This window comes from Macrobrachium nipponense, chromosome 9, assembly GCF_015104395.2.
Source record: "Macrobrachium nipponense isolate FS-2020 chromosome 9, ASM1510439v2, whole genome shotgun sequence".
Taxonomy (NCBI): Eukaryota; Metazoa; Arthropoda; class Malacostraca; order Decapoda; family Palaemonidae; genus Macrobrachium; species Macrobrachium nipponense.
The window spans coordinates 104,742,154-104,765,328 of NC_061110.1; positions in this window are offsets into that span (position 1 = coordinate 104,742,154).

The window sequence follows — 23,175 nt, forward strand, 5'->3', positions numbered from 1 at the left end:
AGCCTAATTGCTAATAGCATTCCAAAAAATTATCAAGAAGTATCTTAATTGTTAATAGCATTCCAAAATTATACAAGAAGTAGCCTAATTGCTATAGCATTTCAAAAAATTATACAAGAGTATCTTAATGGTAATAGCATTCCAAAAATTATACGATAAGTAGCTTAATTGCTAATAGCATTCCAAAAATTATACAAGAAGATCTTAATTGTTAATAGCATTCTAAAAATTATACAAGAAGTAGCCTAATTGCTAATAGCATTCCAAAAAATATACAAGAAGTGCTTAATTGCTAATAGCATTCCAAAATTATGCAAGTAGCCCAATTGTTAATAGGATTCCAAAAATTATACAAGAATTAGCTTAATTGTTAATCAGATTCCAAAAATTATACAAGAAGTAGCTTAAGAGAAAATCTTGATCATAAGAATGAAACAAATAAAGTGAAACCCAGTAGAAATAGAGAAAGAATAATTATCAGTTGTAAATAAAATAGTAAAGAGGATTGAAATACCTTCTAATTGTAACCTGGATCATCTTCCATCTGGTAATTCGGAGAAATGAAGAAGTTGTTAGAAATATGACAGGCACTCTGGATCTTCCGTGAATTGCTCGGTTTAGTTGAAAACTTCAGTCCGTATGGCGGGAAAGTTTGTCAGTATCACACGGAGAAGTTCTCTCGGAATGTATCATAATGTTCCGAAGTTGAGGCGAATGGAATTACGCTTCCAGTTATGAAATATAAAATGTTTGTTTTTTTTTTTTTTAATTCCAGGGAAAAGTCATTTTATGATTTCCTGCGTCAGGCGAAAGGCTTCATTCAACACTCAGATTACATAGTAATGAAGTCATGAAATGAACTTAGTCATTACAGGGTTATAATGTTTTTTTTTCTTTTTTTTTATGTCATTTGAGCGGAAAACTATCTTTTATCTATTATAACGGTTCGATAAAAGGAACCATTACATCAAGATATCCAACACAGAAATGAGCTTGATTAAAAGAATTTAAGATATCTTCAACCAAATAAAGCTTACTATTTATTCGAATGCTTCCTGAAATTTATTCCCTAAAATTATTATCCATAAGTAAGATAATATTCTACAAAATATCATTAAGGCACCGGAAATTGATACTAAAATGATGCTAACGATTAAATAAATCTTTAATAAACATCAAACAAAAAACAGACAACTTGAATGGACTTTTCCATTTTTATCACGTAGCATTTGTGACATATTTATTTTATGTGGCAGAAAAGTATTTAGAATGATAAAATTTCCTTATGAAATATCAAATATCCACATATTCAAGGGTAGTTGAATGGAAATAGAACGTGAATTTTGATCGCTATTTTCGACAATCTTTTTTTAGTTATTAGACACAGTTAATGATAAATCGTTATCAACAACAAATCATAAATACCAGTTTAATCACATTACCCTACTGATCAACAAGTTAATCACCTTTAATGAATAAGAAGAGAAGCAGAAGTTGACCTCTGGGGATTTTCTGTTTTTTCATCACTTCCTTTCTTCCGTTCATCTTTACATAGAATTTTATACCTTTCCTCTTTTCCTTTGTTCTCTAATATTGCTTCATTTCCCTCTCCTTTATTTTCTTTTATTTTCTCTTTTGAGTTTTTCGCCTATTCCCCTATTCATAATATACTCGTTTGTTCTAAGGGGCTGAAGACAAGTTGATTGGTTTCCAAAAGATGTTTGTTTATTGGCCTTTGTCCTTTTTAATGGCAAAATAGATTTCTTATTTTAGTTTACTGAAAGGTAATTATGTGTGCATTTGTTATGGAGAAAACATTATTCTAGATATATATAGCTCCCCAATAAAAAATTCTATCCTTGCTCTGGAACTAAGATGGTAGGCTGAGAATAATATATTTATTTCTATGTGACAACAAACCTTCATCTCGCAGAGATACATTTGTTGTATATCACTGCGGATAAATGTATATCTAAATTATAAAAATCTACTTTTTTTTATCTGATTTAATGTATCAGAGTAAAAGGCTAATAATGATAACACGTCCCGAAGAACCGTGAAGGAGATTGATTTGAGTAATTTTCAAGGTTAAAGGATAACTGACTGTTGAGGAATTTGTCATCTAATTGTAATTTATAGGAATAAAAACGGTTGATTATATCTAAGAATACTTTCTCTTAGTTCACAATCTTAAGTGTAAATTCATTCAATAATGGGATAATACTGATTTAAAGGCACTTTTTCCAATGATAGCCTATACTAAGAGGAGCAAGACCGCTAAACAAAACATATGCCCAAAATATAGTTCCAAAGCTATTACCCAGGAAAATACGTCGATTTGGGATGTCTGCTTTGAAAAGCGGGTTTTGTGACAGTTTTAACCTCCTATTATATTCATCCCCATAGAATTCTGATAAAAAGAAGAAATAAAAAAAAAAGAAAACTGGCTCCCAATGACCAATGTCCATTAGCTTTGGAAAACCAAGGACATTCGTCCGGCAAAATCTGGTTCCCTAGAGACTTTGGATCGAGAAACCACTTCCATAGCACGAGAAACCATGAGAAATTATAGGACTTTAATGATATGAAAGTGATACGATATAACTTGGATATCAAAATCTTTTATCAGATAGGTGCTTTCTTTTTGTACATATCTGCACCTCTCTTTCAAACTTAGTTTTTGTGAAATTGGTGTTTCATTTAATTAAGTGCCTATGACGTTGCGATATATGATCTAATAAGATACTGCACCTTCTTATCTAAAATAAGTCTCCTATTAAAAAGGGAGTAAGGTGCTGAATAAGTTGCCTAGTGTATATTTTACTGCTGTGTGACCCCATATTGCTTTATTGTGTATGTTCTTTTCTTAAAACTGTTTAATAACCTGAAGATGTTTTTGGAATAAAAGTTTAAAGCCTCGATGCCCCCTTCTGTTATTTTCATGTGAGGGCTTTATATATATACATACATATATATATATATCTATATATATATATATATATAATATATATATATATATATATATAATATAAATATATATATATATATATAATGTGTGTGCATGTGGGTGTATAAATAAATACATGTACACACACACACACACACACACATATATATATATATATATATATATATATATATATATATATATATATATATATATATATATATATATAATATATATATATACATATATATAATAAAGTATATATATATATATATATATTATATATATAGATATATATAGATATTATATATATATATATATATGTGTGTATATATATATATATATATATATATATATATATATATATATATATATATATATATACATATATATATATATATATATATATATATATATATATATATATATATATATATATGTATATATATATATATATATATATATATATATATATATATATATATATATATATATATATATATATATATATATATATATATTAATAATGTGTGTGCGTGTGGGTGTGTAAATAAATACATGTACATATATATATATATATATATATATATATATATATATATATATATATATATATATATATATTTATTGTAACCAATATCTGAAAACAAAACACAATCCTCGTGCAGAATTGGGGCCACTAAGTCATTCCCCTGTTGAAATTATCATTAAAAATCCGATGCCGTATCGTAAAAGAATATTTATCTTCTATCCTCCAAACGGAAGCTCGTTAATGAGATGCAAATCATGGAGCTCAAACATCATTTCTCGTGGCAGTATCTCAATAAGCTGATTTTTTTTTCCCTTCCGAAAATCAGTCTATATTTAAAACTCACTGCTACACGGAAAAGTGAGGACGATCACTTTTGAGTTATGATTAATATATTGAAAATGTCTGAATAAAATCTAGCGAAATGAGTTCCCCTTTTGAAATATAATTTTCTGCTCTTGAACAGCCTCTTTTAATGTAGGTGAAGTGAACCTGTTAAAAGAAAGACTCTTATGAATATAAAGAGGGCTGTTTTTCTTCCTATATGTGGATTTGAAAACAGAAAAAGATAAGGAAAAAGAATGTTGCCTAACATAAACTTGTATACTCTGGAAATTAGAACCAAAATTATTGAAACAATTTGGCACACTTAATACTCATATTCAAATATGCCGTGGGCATAATATTTTTTATATTCTTTGTGTAAATGATTATATTTCGAATGTTGATTCTTCCAAAATGGTTTCCTGTGCAGTGGGCGTCTTTGTGTTGCAAATGTATCTACCAAACAATTATTCATAGTATGATAAACTGATAAAAAATTAGCTATATATATAGACTGCATTCCATCACCAATGACTCTTAAAATAATGAAGTCTCAACGCATCATACTATAATGGGCGTAATGTCTGTCTGTCTGTCTGGCATTCAATCACGGCCAAACGGCTGGTCAGAGGGGCATAAAACTTGGCAGGGTTATGGTTGAGACCCCTTAGATGGTTTGTAATGGGGTTTCATCCAACTGGCCCCCTCCTTTGTAATGGGTGTGAGAAGGGAAAACTGGCCCCCTCCTTTGTATGGGGTGGGGGTGAGAAGGGATTCCCTGAAACGGAGCTGTTTCTGGCCGTGAAACGAGGCTGGTTATTCCAGTAGACTTAGTTACTTTACGAATTTTCATACATAATTTCTGTACAACTTCCCCGGAGAAAGTTGCGAATATTTCAGCTCGGACACAATGAGATGAAGAAAATTTATCATCAATATCCGCAAGATTTTTTGAATAACTTAAATCCATCGGGACTACCAGTGCACAAAATAACGTTGAAGAAGTACTGCCTAGGTAAGGTTCCTTCTGAATTTCGATCCTGCCAATGGACATTGCAACGGAACGAGGTACACCGTTATGGAGCTAAACTCCCACGTCATCGAAGCATTGATAGCAACGGGCCCTCAACACCAGCAAAAAAAAAAAAAAAAGTATGTTCATCCCCCGGATTCCTCTGATGCCTTCGGACAACCAGTTTCCGTTCCAGTTTACGGCGCAGGCAGTTACCCATCAACCTGACCTTCTCATTCACTGCAAACAAGTCGCAGGGCCAGAGTTTTGGATCGTGTTGGTGTATTTCTGCCGTCACCCATGTTCACACATGGCCAACTGTATGTGTCAATGAGCAGAGCAACTGACTCTGCCAACTTGAAATTAAGTTGTGGACAAACTGATAATATTGTGTACAAAAATCGCCCTTATTTAATATTGCTGAACAAATAGCATATATAAATTTTTCACATCTGCGCCCGTATTTTATCACCCAGGCCATCGTAGATGGGTAAGTTTGCTAGTACAATTAATTACCGTACCCGGCAGCTTCCATAATTAAGCTAAGCACTTAGACATATTTATTTTAATATATTTTTTTTTGTTTATGATGTAGTAATGGTTCTATTGCAAGCTCTATATCTTATTAATAACGAAATTCCAGTATAAAGATTTTTTTTTACTCTGAAATGATTAAGACAACAATGAGATATAAATCTCAAAATCTTGTACACTTCTAAGCTTTAATTAAATGATCTGGTATATGTGGCCATATTTCAAATGATCGCAATTCCTTGCTTCCTGTCATTAAAATTTATTTAAATTTCATACCTTTTCATATCAACGCAAATAAAGTTTTCCAAAATTGTAGATAATGTATAATACATATTTACATTTACATTCTCACAACTGGATAGATAATTAGGATTAAATTTTCTCTTCACTTTTGCGTTGCAAATTTATAACGCCTTCACACAGCATCTTTGGGAGGGATAACATTATTTCATACTAACGGCTTTGTGGAAAACTTTCTAAATATACTTTGGTCTTGTCTTCCGATTTACATTACTATTTTTATTATTATAAAATATAAAAACATCATCATTACCTTCCATAAATTCAACAAATCATTCTAACGCTCGCATATGGACTCTGCTACACTATTATTGCTACTATATAACATCGAGGTTAATAATAAATGCCTATAAATAAATACTAGTTTTAGGTTACAATGATTTTAAGACTATTTGTTAGCCCTCGACTAATAAATGATTCTCATGATAGAAATCTATTGTAATTAGCACAACATTTTCTTCAAAGACTTCCAAATTTGACATGATGATTATTGAAAATCCTTGAAGTAACATATAACTGACCAGCGCGATGTGTATATGAATTTCATCATGTGACTTTACAGATGGTAGAGTACAGGTAAAGGATGACTGCTTCTAATTATAATTATCGAAGAAAACTACACTCTCGCCCACGCACGTTCCATAAAATTCTGTGGAAGGATTACTGTTTTGCTTCCAGCTACTCAAGTTCCCTCAGTTCCACGATCTCTTATGCTTACGAAAGCGAAAAAAAAAAAAAAAAGGCACTTACACGAAACCTTGACGGAGGTGCGATGAATCATACGTTAATTTCTATAAAAAAAAAAAAAAAAAAAAAACTTCCCAGAATAAATGGATACCAAAAGTCTGTAAGGAACGTGATTTCTGACACTTTTTTGTCAACTTAAAATACCCGATATACATCACGGTTTGTTGATGGAAGTACTACATATATACGTGGTCAATCACCAGATATAGTATATCCTAAAAGCTATGAGAGCCGGATAATACTGAGCATATCTTCTTTGGAACTCCTTTTCTAATATTAAAATCCCTTCACTTTGAGGCGAAGTCGGAACCTAATAAGATCCCACATCCACTACCTATTTCGAATTAGAAAATAAATCTTATACAATAAAATTCAGTTCCTAATTACTACCGAACCATGTTTCTTAAGGGGTAGTATACCACCCTTAATATATAGCGATCTTATGTGTATACTACCTTGTTTTGTTGTATGTGTGTGTGTATAACAGATACATTTTAGAACTTACTGTATCCCGATTTTCGAAAGCGTGACATTATTCACTTTTATAATTTTGTTTATCTTAATTCTCAAAAAAAAGGAAAAAAAAAAACCAAGGTCACTAGGATAAAACAAAAGTAAGTTGGCCTTTTTTAGGAAAGAGAGAGAGAGAGAGATTTCTAATATATTTTTTATTATGAATAACTTTTCTCCTCTGAAACGAATAATAAAGAAATAACCCAAAAAACTGACAGCGGTATTAGTTTAAATATTGGGCAATGATAGCAGGTCCTATTTTTAGTCGGGGGTATAAATATCATGTGTATAATATTTAAAATAAAAAAAATAGTTAAAACTTAATTTATATTTTTTCTTAGAGGCCACAGGCCTGTGCGTTTTAATGAATAAATAAGAGTTTCACGTAAGAAGGAAAATAAATCTATATGTTCTTTATTACTGATTCATACAAAAAATCAAATAAAAAACAAATCTCTACTATCATTTCATGGAATTAACTATTTAAGTTTTATCGTTAATGGAAGTCGACGATGGAGTTTTCCCACTACCTAAGAAAAAGTATAAACCACATTTTTCTAAAAACAATAGAAAAGTTGAGCTTGTAAAAATATCTTCAAAACTAAAGCCAAAAATGTGCCCAATGTCCTGAAGGACCTCAGGCTGGAGTCGAGATGTTGGAAGAAAGACAGAAGATGAGAGTTTCCTCAGTTTCTTTTGGGAACATTTCGAATAAGAGGCAAATACTCAGCATTAGAGAGGCCAACGAGCGGAGGAAGTTTGAATAAACAACAACTGCACTTCATAACTTATGCATTGCTATGTAAATTCCTCGCGAGAAACTTTTCCGCTTCTTCCTGAAAAAAGAATACTGGAAAGAGAGATAATGGCGTGCAAGACGCACATCTAAGACGTATGAGAGAGAGAGAGAGAGAGAGAGAGAGAAGAGACGAGAGAGAGAGAGAGAGAGAGAGAGAGGTGACGATTATGGACTGGAACCGTGGAGGTACATTAAAATAATTAATCGTTATGAAAAAAAATCTAGAAAATTAATGTTGAAAGAAATCTACAGGATGTGAGTTTTTTGAATGTTAATTTCACAAAGATAATATATATATTATTGTAATATATAATATATATATATATATATATCTATATATATATATATATATATATATATAATATATATATATATATATATATATATATATATATATATATATATATATATATATATATATATATATATATATATATATGATCTATATATATATATATATATATATATATATATATATATATATAATATATGTGTGTGTGTGTTTATGTGTGTGTGTGTGTGTAGGTTTTTTGTATGGTGTTTTTATGTTGCACGGAACCAGTGGTTATTCAGCAACAGGACCAACGGCTTTACGTGACTTCCGAACCACGTCGAGAGTGAACATCTATCACTAGAAATACACATCTCTGACTCCTCATGGAATGGTCGAGAATCAAACTCGCCTCACCGAGGTGGCAGGTAAAGATCAAACCAACCACGCCACTGAGGCGCTATATATATATAGGTGTGGCGCAACATCATTTTATTCCCGTGATTCCTACTTCCGCATTCCGGATGCTCATAAATGTGTTAGCCAATCAGAAAAGAAACTAAAAACATTTGTTCAATTGTACACTTTGGCTAAGCTTACAATATGGACTACAATGACATTTGCACTTATGACTAACTGCAAACATGAAAGAGGACGTACTTTGCTCTCGTAGTAATTCCAGTAATCTATAGAAATAAATAAAATCCATTAAGGGTTTAAAAAATATGATCTCTGGGAAATTAAAACAGGAATACATATTTGATATGCTTCGACAGTCAATAGATTCCTTTTGGAACTAATGGACTTGCAGCCTACAGAGTGGAGAAGCCCAAGTAATCATACACGGAAATGAAAAAAAAAATATAAGTGCAGGAGGATCACATTAGATTTTTATTTATGAATATATGCTTGAAATATAGCATATACTTGTTTTTAAACTGATTTGGTCAGCTCCCCACAAAATATTAATCTTGTGAAACTTCTACCAGTAATATGAGTTCATTGAGTACATATGCAATCTTTCTAACTGCGAACGAGTATATATATATATATATATATATAATATATATATATATATATATATATATATATATATATATATATATATATATATATATACAAGATAAAAGGCCCATAAAACACTTTAACGTTGCAACCATATAATTCGAGTACTTCCCCTCTGTGCTCTTGATCGCAGTGATCAGGAGCACAGAAGGAAGTCCTCGAAATGGATGATTTCAACGTTAAAATAGTGTTTTATGGGCCTTTTTTTTTCTTCATATTTATACTGTTGTATTACAGAAAAAAGACAATCATATTATATAATATATATATATATATATCATATATATATATATATTTATATATATATATATATATATATATATATATATATATATATATATATATATATATATATAATATATATATATATATATATATATATATATATATATATATATATATATATATATATATATATATATATATAATATATATATATATATATATATATATATATATATATATATATATATATAGATATATATATATATATATATATATATATATATATATATATATATATATATATATATATCTATATATATATATATATATATATATATATATATATATATATATATATATATATATATATATATAATGTAGTTTACATAATAAAAAATATAGAATGTTAGTCCATATATATAAAAGACTAAAACTAAAGAGGTCAACCAGATTGCTTGCAGGAATGTGAGAAGACTAGAGAACGCTTAAGATGATGTATACAATAAAAGTAGGTTAAGATAACATGGCCGTCACCTGTAGTCATTCAATTGTTTATATACTTTAGTCAAAGCTTCCTGCTTGAGACAAACACTGTGACCTATAGCTCAAGCGGCCTACGTGATTAGTAACTATGTCATCTGATTGTATGTTCGTATGTAACTATATCATTGTATGTATGTTCATATGTTCGAGCTACTATCTGCTTCCTTTAAAACTTGTAACTGAGTGGTAGTAGAGCAGAATAGAGTCAGCCATCATCACTGGCAGACCTGTATCTCTTTACCTAAGCTTATCATGTAGAGAGAATAGAATTAGCCATCATCATTGGCAGAAGCGATCAAGCTATCGTCATTAGAAGACCTGTACAATCCTACTTGATCTTCACCATGTAATCTCAGAGAATATAAGTATTTTTATACTTCGTGTTTTCCACTAGAACCTCACATCATCACCGAATCATCATGAGTTTAACACATCCTCGTCATAACCAAGAAGATAATACCGATTTCGTAAGTGATCTACAAACCCCAAGACACTCCAATGAATATGGAAGTGCAATACCAACCGACTTAGCGTAAGATTATCGCAAGTCTACATTACCTCATAGGGCGCCTTATTATACAAGGCAACAGCCCTAAAAGTGGTGGCAGCAGTGGGATGAACTCTACAACTTCTACGAAGAAAAACCAGAATAATAAATCATGTATCATAAGAAGTTAACGACGACGGAAGCAGCAGATTCTTCAAGCAACTTATTATCATCGTTTAGTGAGCAATTTCAGTAGTGAATAACTTCAAGAAACAAACCCCACGTGTCTTTTTCCTACGGCAACGCAAGCTTCGTCTCTCATTAGAATCATTCAAGAAAACATCATTATTGAGCGTTTTCCGCCGGCACTTTCAAGAAACAAACCGAACGCGTCTGCACCATCGAATCTACAAGGGCTCGCATCATCCAAACATCGCTCATGGGGGAAACTCAAGCCAAAAAACCAGGTCATCCGCTAAATAGAGAAGGAGGACCAAGGCCGTGTGTCGTTATCGGAACACTGTGACTTCCACAAAAGCAAGCTAAGTACAATATTTTATTCATTTGGAGTAACTGAGTGTTTCCTTTGCAGGTTGAATTTCGTTATTCCTGTGGCTGAAGTTACGAGACATTCTTAATCTTACTTTTTTACAGAAATTATCTACATCATTGGGATGTCACTACTGCGAGTTTTTATCTTTGAGTTTCTGTTTCCAGAAGTTCTACTGCTCATAATCATATACTATGTTAATTTTATCATTTTGGGTGATTATTTATCCTTTACATAACAAATCATATAAACAGTGAATATGCGTTTACGCAGTGGACGTATGTATTTATACAGATGCATGGATAGGGTCGTTAGGCACCGTAGTGATTAGAAAACACACAAAAATAAGTGGAACACCCGTACAAATCTAGATAAATTAGAGGTAACACTATTTCGGGTCATGCCAATAAATGCTCCTTTGCAAGTCCCGATCGCAGTTTTAGCCTTGAGTTTTTTGAGTTATATAAAATATCGAACCTCAATGACTCAACTTGACTTTAAAAATACGGCTGGATTGCAAGGAATAACATGTCTGTAAAAAACTTTCTTATTGGCTAAATGCGCTGACCAGGATCCCTCACTATTTCAAATTTTAGCAAAGAATGAAGAAAACAACAGAAAGTACATGATAACGCAGTAGAGATAACTTATAATAGTAGAATCGCTCAATTCTTTATAGTTCGTCGTTCATATGTTCGTTGCTTTATACGTAACTAGCAGTCAACATAATGTACTAAAAACATACAATACGTTGCGATGGTAATAAAGAGGAGGATCCTAATTATTACAAAAAGAAATAGGTAAACAGTAGCCCTTTCAGAAACAACAAATCGTGATTAAGCTAACCTGGGTACTGTGTCATCTAGTCAAGCGGTCAGGGTCAGTTAAATCTGCCGAGTGTTCAAAGCAAGCACATTCCACATAAGCGACTTCAGCGAAGAGGGAGAGCGATGTTGAAAAAAATTAAAAAGGAATTTCCCTATGCAGCACACGACCGTATCAAATAATTAGAGCAGGTTCTCGTTTTTTTTAAAACATAAGTTATTATAAGTAGTTGGGGATTAAGCCCGACTGTACGCTCCGTAAAAAATTAGAATATCTTGTTTTATTTTATTCCTTTAGTACACGTAATATCCTGTATTTACGGACTCACCGTCTGTTGTTCGAACTTCCCTAATGAGAAGTCCGATAAGCGAGCGCTTACAGATACCTCTATAGTTATAAAAAAACATTGATCTGTAATCTAGTGTAATTGTAAGATCTAGGGGTATACAAAATATTATCTTACATCCTGCAAAATAAGGCGTGTTTATCAAAGGAAAATCCTATAAACCTTCAAACATTAAAATCCGTTTGAACAAAAAGAGGACAGTTAATCAAATAATAACTTATATAGAGGAAAACTATACATTTGTCTCATAAATCGTAACATTGTTCAAATGACCCAACAGATTCTCCCACAACCGCAGTCGCAGTTTGCAAGCAAAATCTCGAGAAGCATGCACCCTCAAATGTCTTAGTGCGTGCAAAAAGACCTTGCGGGAAATGAAATTTTAATCCTTCCCGACAACTCTGGAAATATAACGATTTCCGCGAACAAAGCCCTAGACACGGTTTGACTCGCAGCAACAAGTTAATCTAGTAATCCACAAACCTATACACTAAATATCGCATTTTTTTTTATTGTTGCTAATTTTTAATCCCGCCCAACCAGTCGTAGATGAATCTCTCATAATCTATCTAAAGTAATATCCGTAAAGTCATTCAAGCAGAGGTGATTCAGCAAAAATTTTTTTTATCTTTTATCTGAATACCAGGAAGTTTCTCCACTAGCGAGTGATCTCTGGGAGAAAAACGGATGTCATTGAAAACAAAATACGGTCTAAGGACAAACATAAAGCTATATACGTACCTTTGTATAGACTCTCAATGAAATTTCAAAATAGAGATAAATGACGAAGTTGAAAAATGTTTGTAATAGGAGTCATTAGGAAATCAAATAGCCCATATAACTTTTTTCCCTCAAACGCCAGAATAAATTATTTTTCACCAGCTGGACTTACTTAAAAGCTTTTACCAGATACCATTACCTAAGTGATTGTACCTCATACACCGTTTTCAGCACACTTAGCGGACATTATCAATTTTTACGTATGCCTCCGGCTTACGTTGCGCCACAATTACAATATAGTGTTTGGAGACTTTTAGGGGATACCCTACATGCTTATAGGTTGGTCTTATAATCTTTTCTAAATACCTTAGAAGTACATTCACATAAACTAGAGCTAGTGCTACAGAGTCAAAGGCAAATTACCTCAGAGTAAAATATCTAAATGCGAGTTTTTTAAAACCAAACATGCTTATCTAGGTTTTATGTGTCTAGTCAAGGTCTTAAAGTAGTCCATGATAAGGTGTCGGCTATTCATAACTTCCGGTACCTATTAACATAAAAAGGGGGATACAGCACTTTTGCGCTGTAGTGGGTATTATAATCGTATGTAATTATGTAACTCTTCAATCATAGCAGCTCCTTTAACAGATCTTACGAAGAAGAGCGTAGATTTATTATGGTCTAAAAAGCATCAACAGGTGTTCGATATCTTAAAAGTGGAATAATGCAGCTCACCTAACTTAAAAATCCTTATTTAAATAAGGAATTTTCTTTTTATTGCAACAGACGCTCAGACCAAGGGGTAAAGTAGGGGTACTACTTCAGTAATATGATAAACAGTTCTTTCCTATAGCTTTTTATTCACGTAAACTAAAGCCCTCTGAAAGTAAATATGCAGTAATAGGCAAGGAAGGGCTAGGTATCTTTAACTCACTAGTATATTTTAAGTTCATAATCTATGGCTATCCTGATAAAATCCTTACTGAACATGAGTCCTTTACCGAGTTTTTCAAAGGCTTTAATCACAGTCCAAAAGGAACTCTGTGACAAATTATCATTCAGGTCTTTGGAGCCAAGATAAGATATCTACCTGGGAAAGCAATTATCATAGCTGACGCATTATCCCGCAATCCCGCACCATACTGCAAAGAACCATTAATTAGACTAAAAGATATAGAAACATCCGTGCCTATTGTTAAAACCGTATCTAAACAAGAAAATTCCTTAACCCAAGAGATCACGAGCATTGAATACCTGGGTTGGAGCGCAGAACTGTTACAAAACTGAAACAAAGCAGGATCAGCAGCTAAGAAAAAACAATAAATACTTCGAACGGAAACAGGGTCAGCGGCTAAGCAAACCAATAAACACTTCGTGCAGAAACCCTAAAGCAAAAGTATATTTAAAGTATGTGTATCGGAATTATGTAATCAAATGTAATATTATATGTAGGTCCGTGACGAGGAAAACCCGAAGAACACAGTAGGTGACTAACGACCAGGTAGTAGTAATAATCTCCTTTCATACCAATCGTACCTAAACTGGTTGCATTCCGTCATCCAGGGTTCTCTATTATGTCACAGAAAGCCAATCATGTTTTACTCGGCCTACGATGCTTACAGATATAAAAAGCACATAACTAATTGTAACACGTGTCATGAAAACAAGGGATCACTAAGACACCTATCAGTTTAGGGCCTATCCTGTGCCAAATCAATCCTTGAAAGAATATAGTAGAATTATTAACAGAATTACGAGTCTGACAGAGGGAATAAACACTTCTTAGTGTTAATAGTTCCTTGACACGTTAAATAGAATTAATAGCACTAAAAAAAAACAAACACCGCAATTGAATGCATTAGGAATATTTATGAGTGCTAAATCAGTAAACATGGAATTCAACACATAATAATCTGTGACTCGGGTGGTGTAAATCAATAATAATCTCCATAACTCGTGTGAATTCCTATCCATTAAGAAAACCAATAATATATTTTACTACCAGTCAATCGGTTTGGTAGAATAAGAGATAAATAAGAAAGTGTCAATGTTCTTACGAGTTACAACTCGTGATATTGGATCGAACTGGATTATAGCGGTTCTTGCGGTTTTAAATACCTTTATCATTCATATCTTGTATCTGTAGAAATGATACCGCAAGTAGCCTTATACGGTACGCCGCTAGAACACTTTTCCACATATTTCAAGCCAACCATTAATTTATCAAATATATATATATAAAAATATAAATAAATAAATATAAATAAATATGGATACAAGTGGAGTCGATATAATACACTCCGAAGAAGTCGGAAGGGTTCAAATTATAACAAAAAAGAAATCAATAAGCAAAACGTAACCATAAGGTTAATTAAATATCCAAATATATATGCGTAAAGATTTGAACTCTAACTTAACGCTTTAGTAATGACAAATAAGCTAAAAGTTCAAACACATATCAAACCCTACTGACATATTGTGTCCCGGTGATTTATATTCATAGTCAATGAAAAAATAAAAAATAAATAAATAAATAAATAAATAAAAATGAATAAATAAAATAAAATAAAATAGATTTTAAAGTCAGGAAGTCTAGAAGTGAAATGTATATCTATGGAATAATCCTATATGAATCTTATACAGGGCTAATAATATATATAGAATTGTATGGAAACCTTTTTCATTAGTTTGAATAAGGATATTTAATTTAATAACATAATTACATTTATTTCATCATGCGGATCGGTTTCCAACATGAAACTAATATATTGTTCAATTTTGGTACTGTTTTTTTTTTTCAGACATTCTTCTCATGTGGGTGGAGAATTAAAACAAAAGAATATCATTTGAAAAAAAAATACTAAAGTCGTATTTAATCACAGCAAGTCACGTAACTCTTAGCTGGCTGAGAGCAATCTCCTGCCAAGTGACGACGTCATCATTGCCGATTCATCATTATTCCTTTTAACCTCAATAATCTGCTTGCATAGGCTTCATCGTGTGTGTCGTCTCGCGCTTGCAAAGCATGACTGGAGAAAGGAATGCTTAGCTCATGAACTTCACATGTGGTTCATAGGTCATGTGACACACATAGCCATAATCTATTCTATCCGCATTGCAATGCAAACTTGGTTAAGGAATCGCAATCATTTTAAAATTAATAAACAAAATAAGCAAATAGAATTTCTATAAACATCAAATGAATTAATTTTTTCTGAACCTCATAGACATTTAGAAGTATCAAGTCATGTATATGAAAAATTTACTTGCAACATTAGTCTATGACAATCAAGTAAATTCACATTCATGGAAAAAAAAAGTTACATTTTCTTGAAAAAAAACCCCAAGTTTATATAGTAATTAGTTACATAGTGGGTTCTTTCGTTGCATCTCAGCCTATCAATAAAGTTTTTAAAATTAACCTCAGAGGGATGCGCGCAAGAAAATTGGATATGAACTTTTGTTATAGGGGCACATACGGATCAGATTTTATCACAACTTAATTTCAGTTAGCATAGAGAAATACAGAATCATGATTAATATTCTCTTTGACTCTTATGTTGCCTGGCAATCTTACAAATAGCTCCGTTTTCCACTTTCTTTTTCTAGTAAACTTATTACCAGTAATAGCGAATTTTCATTGGGATTCGTATTGATATCTGTTTATTTTTATAATTATGGATATTTTTACAAGTCATCATAGACCTGGATAGTTCACTCATTGTTAATGCCATGGATTAAAAAAGTTTGTACAGCTGACTCTTGAATTCCACAAATATCCAGCGAATTCAGTGGGGGTTAAGTCTGGTTCTAAATGGCTTTCTCCCCCCCTGTATTTGGATGTCGTCTGAATTTACTTTGCCCTCGTGACAAGTATAATTTCACTTGCAGGCTGATTAATGGAACCTGGTTACAGTATCCTGCAGTACGAGAGTTTCACATCGCAACTTCAAAAAATTGTTCGTCGCAGCGGACGACTACAGTCAAGTAACAACCGCCTACAATGTGAAAGGAATTTCTTGACTTCTTCGACCGACACCCGTCATCGCGTCGTTAATCTCGTTTTAATGTGGAATGCTCCGGTGGCTGTCGGAAATCGACTACAAAAGGGACATACTTCCGACAATTACGACCCGAAGGATATTCAACTCTACTTTTCGCTGGCGGAAGGACTCGTTCGGGGGTGATTTTATTCATCGCGAACGTATTCGTGTGGCTTAGGATGCAGAGAACAAGTATGAGCGCAAAATAGAACATTGGACCCCGCCCAGGCAAATTTTCCCCTTGTTTTAACCATTTGGAATTGGCCCTTTCATTTGGCTATAGGTGGTTGTCTGGAACTGTGTAATGGACAAAAAGTTGTTCGAACGCTAGTTAAATGTGTAGTAGTATACTATTCGGTCATGTATCTATATATATAAAGTAGTCATGTATCCTGTATATATAAAGTATCATGTATCCTATATATAAATGATCATAAATAACAGAATCGAAATATATTTTTTTGCGTGTACGCACTAGGAATCTATATATAAATGATCATAAATAACAGAATCGAATATAATCTTTTGGAGTGTTACGCAATAGGAATATATTTAAAGTGCACATATATTAATCATTAATTATATGAATCCATATACATATGTATAAATCAATCAGGTAGCCTAGAATCAATCTGTTACCTTTTATCTTACCAATAACTGCAGTTATATATGAGTTAGTATATGGATTAATGATCAGATATATAACATTTAGCATAAAAATCAACGAATCAATCAGCATAAACATTAATAATTTTTATCAATTCATATATGAAAATTTTATCAGTTAAAATATGATTTTTATCATATTAATCTTCATTCTATGCGATTATCAGAGTACATTAGTATTTTCTGTAGCATATGTATCTTAATGAGATGAAGTGAAAAAACTGTATCAGTATATATCACGTGATCACTATTATTTACGAATATCATATGCATATTATGTCTAATATTTTATTACTTGAATCTGTGTTTGTGTACACCATGAATTTTTTTTTACTTATAAATATTTTTCTTTATATATATAGATATATATATATATATATATATATATATATATATATATATATATATATATATATATATATATATATATTATTATAGTCTGTATCACACTCCATAAGTCAAATGCAAGTCAAGCTTTGAGTAATATTCAGTAGTTGGTTTTGGTAGCTGACCGAGATAATGTAAGTGTTTACATAATAAAAATATGGAATGTTAGTCCATATATATAAAAGACTAAACTAAAGAGGTCAACCAGATCGCTTGCAGGAATGTGATAAAGACTATAGACGCTAAAGATGACGTATACAATAAAAGTAGGTTAAGATAACATGCCGTCACCTGTAGTCATTCAATTGTTTATAAACTTTAGTCAAAGCTTCTGCTTGAGACAAACACCGTGACCTATAGCTCAAGCGGCCTACTTGATTAGTAACTATGTCATCTGATTGTTTGTTCGTATGTAACTATGTCATTGTATGTATGTTCATATGTTCGAGCTACAATCTGCTTCCTTTATAACTTGTAACCGAGTTGGTAGTAGAGCAGAATAGAGTCAGCCATCATCATTGGCAGACCTGTTATCTACTTTTACCTAAGCTTTTTTATCATGTAGAGAGAATAGAATTAGCCATCATCATTGGCAGAAGCGATCAAGCTATCGTCATTAGAGGACCTGTACAAACCTACTTGATCTCACCATGTAATCTCAGAGAATATAAGTATTTTTATACTTCGTGTTTTGCACTAGAACTCACATCATCACCGAATCATCATGAGTTAACACATCGTCGTCATAACCAAGAAGATAATACCGACTTCATAAGTGATCTACAAACCCCAAGACACTCCAATGAATATGGAAGTGCAATACCAACCGACTTAGCGTAAGATTATCGCAAGTCTTCTCAATAGGCGCTTTTATTATCAAAGGGCAAAACAGCCTTATTATACAAGGCAAACAGCCCTAAAATATTATTACAGAGAGAGAGAGAAAAGAGTGAGATGAGACGAAAGAGAGGAAAAGAAGATGAGAAGAAGAGAGAGAGAGAGAGAGAGAGAGACAGAGAGAGAGAGAGAGTTGAGAAGTTATCCATATAAAACCATTATGAAGAACAATCTGGTATCTCTAACAAAGTAAGAAAAAAAAGTAAAACTTCAAGGCTTGGAGGACAATCATCACTGCTTTGACATTTACACAGGTGGCTCTTAAGATCTTGAGGTTCCAAAAGAATTTACATCCCCAGTGATTAGCCGTGACGATTTGCATAATATATTTCACTTTACTTGTTTAAAATTGAAGGACTGTTTCGTGTGCGTGTGTGTGTGTGTTTGTGCTTTTTTTTTTTTTTTTGTTTTTTTTTGTGAGTAGGGGAGTAAGGTTTGCTAAGGATTTGCTTACAATCCATACCGTTTTTGTAATAAGCTCAAACGTGTAATAGTGTGTTTGCCAAAATGTTCAGACTACTGACGTCTTCGCAGAAGTTATCAGGTAATACTGGCCTTTTGGAAACGAGGACTATGGGGAGTTTAAGTTCATTCTTATACGTATAAATAAACCGGAGAGTACTTACGAGCGTCTTTAAATATAAAATTATTCATGTATATGCTAACAGATTCTCTATCCTTGGATAATCTAATGTTCTGGTGTTTCATTGTATAAATATAAGAAATGTTTTTGAGGAACATGAGAACATATAAGTTTTGTTGCGTTTATTTCTATCTTCGTTCATTTTACACGGATTACAATTTTGTATCAACTTTTGTCCCAGTTCCATTTAAGTTCCAATCCTCACGGTACTTCTAAACATATAACATTTCAGCAACCACATGAAATGTTTATATGGAAAAGTATTTTATTTTATACATGCTTGTACCTGCACGTACAAGACTTTTTGACTTAATGTGATGCTACTTCAAGATGTTTATTGCATGCATTTAATTTGATTTGTATTTTCTAATAAAATTACTTTTCATTACAAATGAATTTTCAGGCTAGGGGGTCGTGAGTAGAAGATAATCATTTAATCTTTTCTTATGTCTGCACACATATATCTGTAAAGTTTGTCTAGAGGTAATACAAAAAACATGATTTTTCTAGTAAAAAGTTTACGTACAAACAGTTCCAGTAAATTCCTATCTTTAAATCCACTGTAAAACTTATAGAAATCATGCAAATCAAAGACGATAATAAAGCCGAAACTTTCTTTTGAAGTTCCCTTCTTTGAAGAAATCAGGAATGACAAGTTTGCCAAAAGGATTCTCTTGCCTCTGCAGGCTTCCCAATTTGGGAACGTTTCAGGTGGCTATTTCTATCTAAAAATAGACCTTACTTTTCAGGTTTTTTTTTTCTAATGTTTCAATCTTTGAGGGAATGAAAATATAACTATGATATGCTTTCTTATAATCATGAAACATTTATGGTAAGTTACTTAGATGGTAATCCGGCTAGTATATTTTTAATCATTTGTGTTTCAGACAAAAATCAAGAGAGGATTGAACATCAAAGCTGTAAATACAGAGGGACAGTGAAATATTATAGTTTCTGTTTTATTCAAATATCTCCAAATAACATACTTTAAAACTGTAATGTTTTAAAGAAAGAAAAAAAAGATGAACAGTTTTTGTCTATATGAATGTACTGACACAGGACAGAACAGATCCTCTGACAAAATTTATGACAATATTTCTTAAAGGGGAAACCTTACCAATAACATTTTGCAAAAAATGCTATAAGTCATAGAAGCTTTCTCTGGTCTTGGTCCTGTTCCTGAACAAAGAATTCAGTTCGGGGTGTTATTTCAGCGGTCCTTTCCGACGGGCAGGTTTTGTGAAAACAGAGGAACACTTCACCTTTTAGCCAGTTCTGAGTATATAGCAATACAATGGATAAACGTCAGTTGGAATTAGGAGGAAATTCTGGGTATGCTTTCATACGTGGAAGAAAAATGGAAGATTTTTGTCTTTCTGACGAATCATAGTTCAGAAATAGTGCCATCTAACTAACTAGACGTATAATGTTGCTTCTACTTTAATAATAAAATAAGCAGCAATGAAATGAAAATGGAAACAGTATTACTAGTAAAATAACTAAATGATATGAAAAATTAAAAGTGTGGCTTCCTTTCCGACATGTTGTTTTCATAGTTCATAGAAATCAGTATTCCTCGTTTTAATGGAAGACAGAACCTAACTTTCTTAAACACAAGGACAAATAAATTTCTCGAGTAATTTTATGTATTATCTGTATACACTGCAAGAAAATGATCATGAATGTCTCCACACTGATTCTATAAAAATCTACCGATTGTTAAAGAATAAGGAAAATATATTTTCATATTGAGAGAACTTTACTCATTACTTTAACTTATCTTGATTTCACAGTTTTCCAAATTTTATCATAAACTGTCAAAGAAGCCAGACCAGTTTCAAAAGCCAATGGGGAGAGAGTCCCTGAATAAGAATGCCTTGACTACGTCATTGCTATTCCATGCTTGCTTGTGATAAGAAAGTAAACCTGTCGAGCCTCATAGCAAAGGACACAGTTCGAAAGCCTTCGAAAATAGAAGGTCGTCCCCAAGAGGTCGTATTCCGAAAGTCGTACCCCAAGGAAGTCGTCCCAACGAGGTCGTACCAAGGAGGTTGTTCCAAGAGAGATTACCTCCAAGAGGTCGTCACCCCATGAGGTCGTGTCCAGAAAGGTCGTACCCAAGAGATCATCTCCAAGAGGTCGTCACCCCATGAGGTCGTGTCCAGAAAGGTCGCACTCAGGAGGTCGTACCCAAGAGATCATCTCCAAGAGGTCGTCACCCCATGAGGTCGTGTTCAGAAAGGTCGTACTCAGGAGGTCGTGCTCAAGAGATCATCTATAAGAGGTCGTATTTAGAAGGTCGTGTCCAAAGAGATCGTAGCCAAGAGATCACCTCCCAAGAGGTCGTATTTAGGAGGTCGTGTCCAAAAGAGGTTGTGTCCAAAAGAGGTCGTACCCAAGAAATCGTCTCCGGGAGGTCGTAACCCACCCCCTCCCCCTTCCCACACACACCCAAGGAGGTCGTACCAAGGAAGTCGTCCCCAAAGGAGTCGTCCCCAAGAGGTCGTGCCCAAACGTATATCCAAGCCATTGAAGTCAAGTGACTTTCCTAAGAAATTCCGAAGGTTTCATGGAACCGCCGCTGACAAAAGAACCAAATTGGCCTGGCTTGGGGGGCATATGATTCTTCGAAATCCCTGGATTATACTGAATACTGATCACACTTGACTTTTGTCTCCGTCTTCCTGGAGTTTGTAGTTTTTTATTTAACAGAGCACACGACATAAATGGCTGAAATATTTTTTTAAACTAATAGAATATATAGTTGGCTCTAACTAGGATGAACGGTATCTATCTTATAAAAAAAAAAACCTCACTTTGCAACAGCCTTTCATCTATCACGTGATAACAGTAACTTCATATTTCAATTAAGATACGTGATGCGGATCAACTTTTTTGGGTGAATACAAAAACAAATTATTTTTCGGTGAATACAAAAACTAATTATCAGAAATATCTATGTGAAAAGTCAAAAGTCAGACGAGTTTCGTTTGGAATTATTTTTTCCTGCCTCTGCGTATTTCATATATGGTACATATCTGTATTTCATCGTTATTATACAAGAGATGTTATTATTTACACTGAAGCAATTTTCGCTGTCATTTTAATCTTTAGTTCTTTTGACTGATTTCATGCGCCTCTCAGTTATGCTAGTATAGACTGAGACGTTGGTTTTGTTATGCATTGCAGTTGGAAGTATACATATATGGTATACATACCCCAGCTGCCTTAAATAAAAAGGAGTATTTGAAATATTTTCTTACATTTTACAACTTTTGTGTATGTGCTGTTCTGTCGTAAGACTATATTACATTTCCATTACTGTCTTAGTATATATAACTTTTAATTGGAATTTATCTCATTTGTGGTATTTTTAAAATTATGGATACCACATCGTGAAATATGCGATTATCTTTATTGCACTGTATATTTTTATCATAGCTCCTTCATAAGGGCTAATTTACAAATGCTATTGACATCCGTCATTGCAATTTCGTGTAATCATTTTAATTGTCTTGAGTTTTAGAGTGATCCAGAAATGTAGTCTCATTAGGCACACTACATAAAACACATTGCACGAAACAAACACTAATATTACAATAACATATAGCTTCGTAAATTCAAAATTAACTGTTGCAATTATTCGCGGATTATTTGCATAATTTGAATAACAGTGCTCCAAGAACCTCATCGGAAATGGTTTCTCCTGGAACGATTCAACACAAGCTAAAGGTGTTGGGGTGTGATGTTTACTGAATATTCATACATGTATTTTTCAATAGCGTAACTAATATTTAGTTTC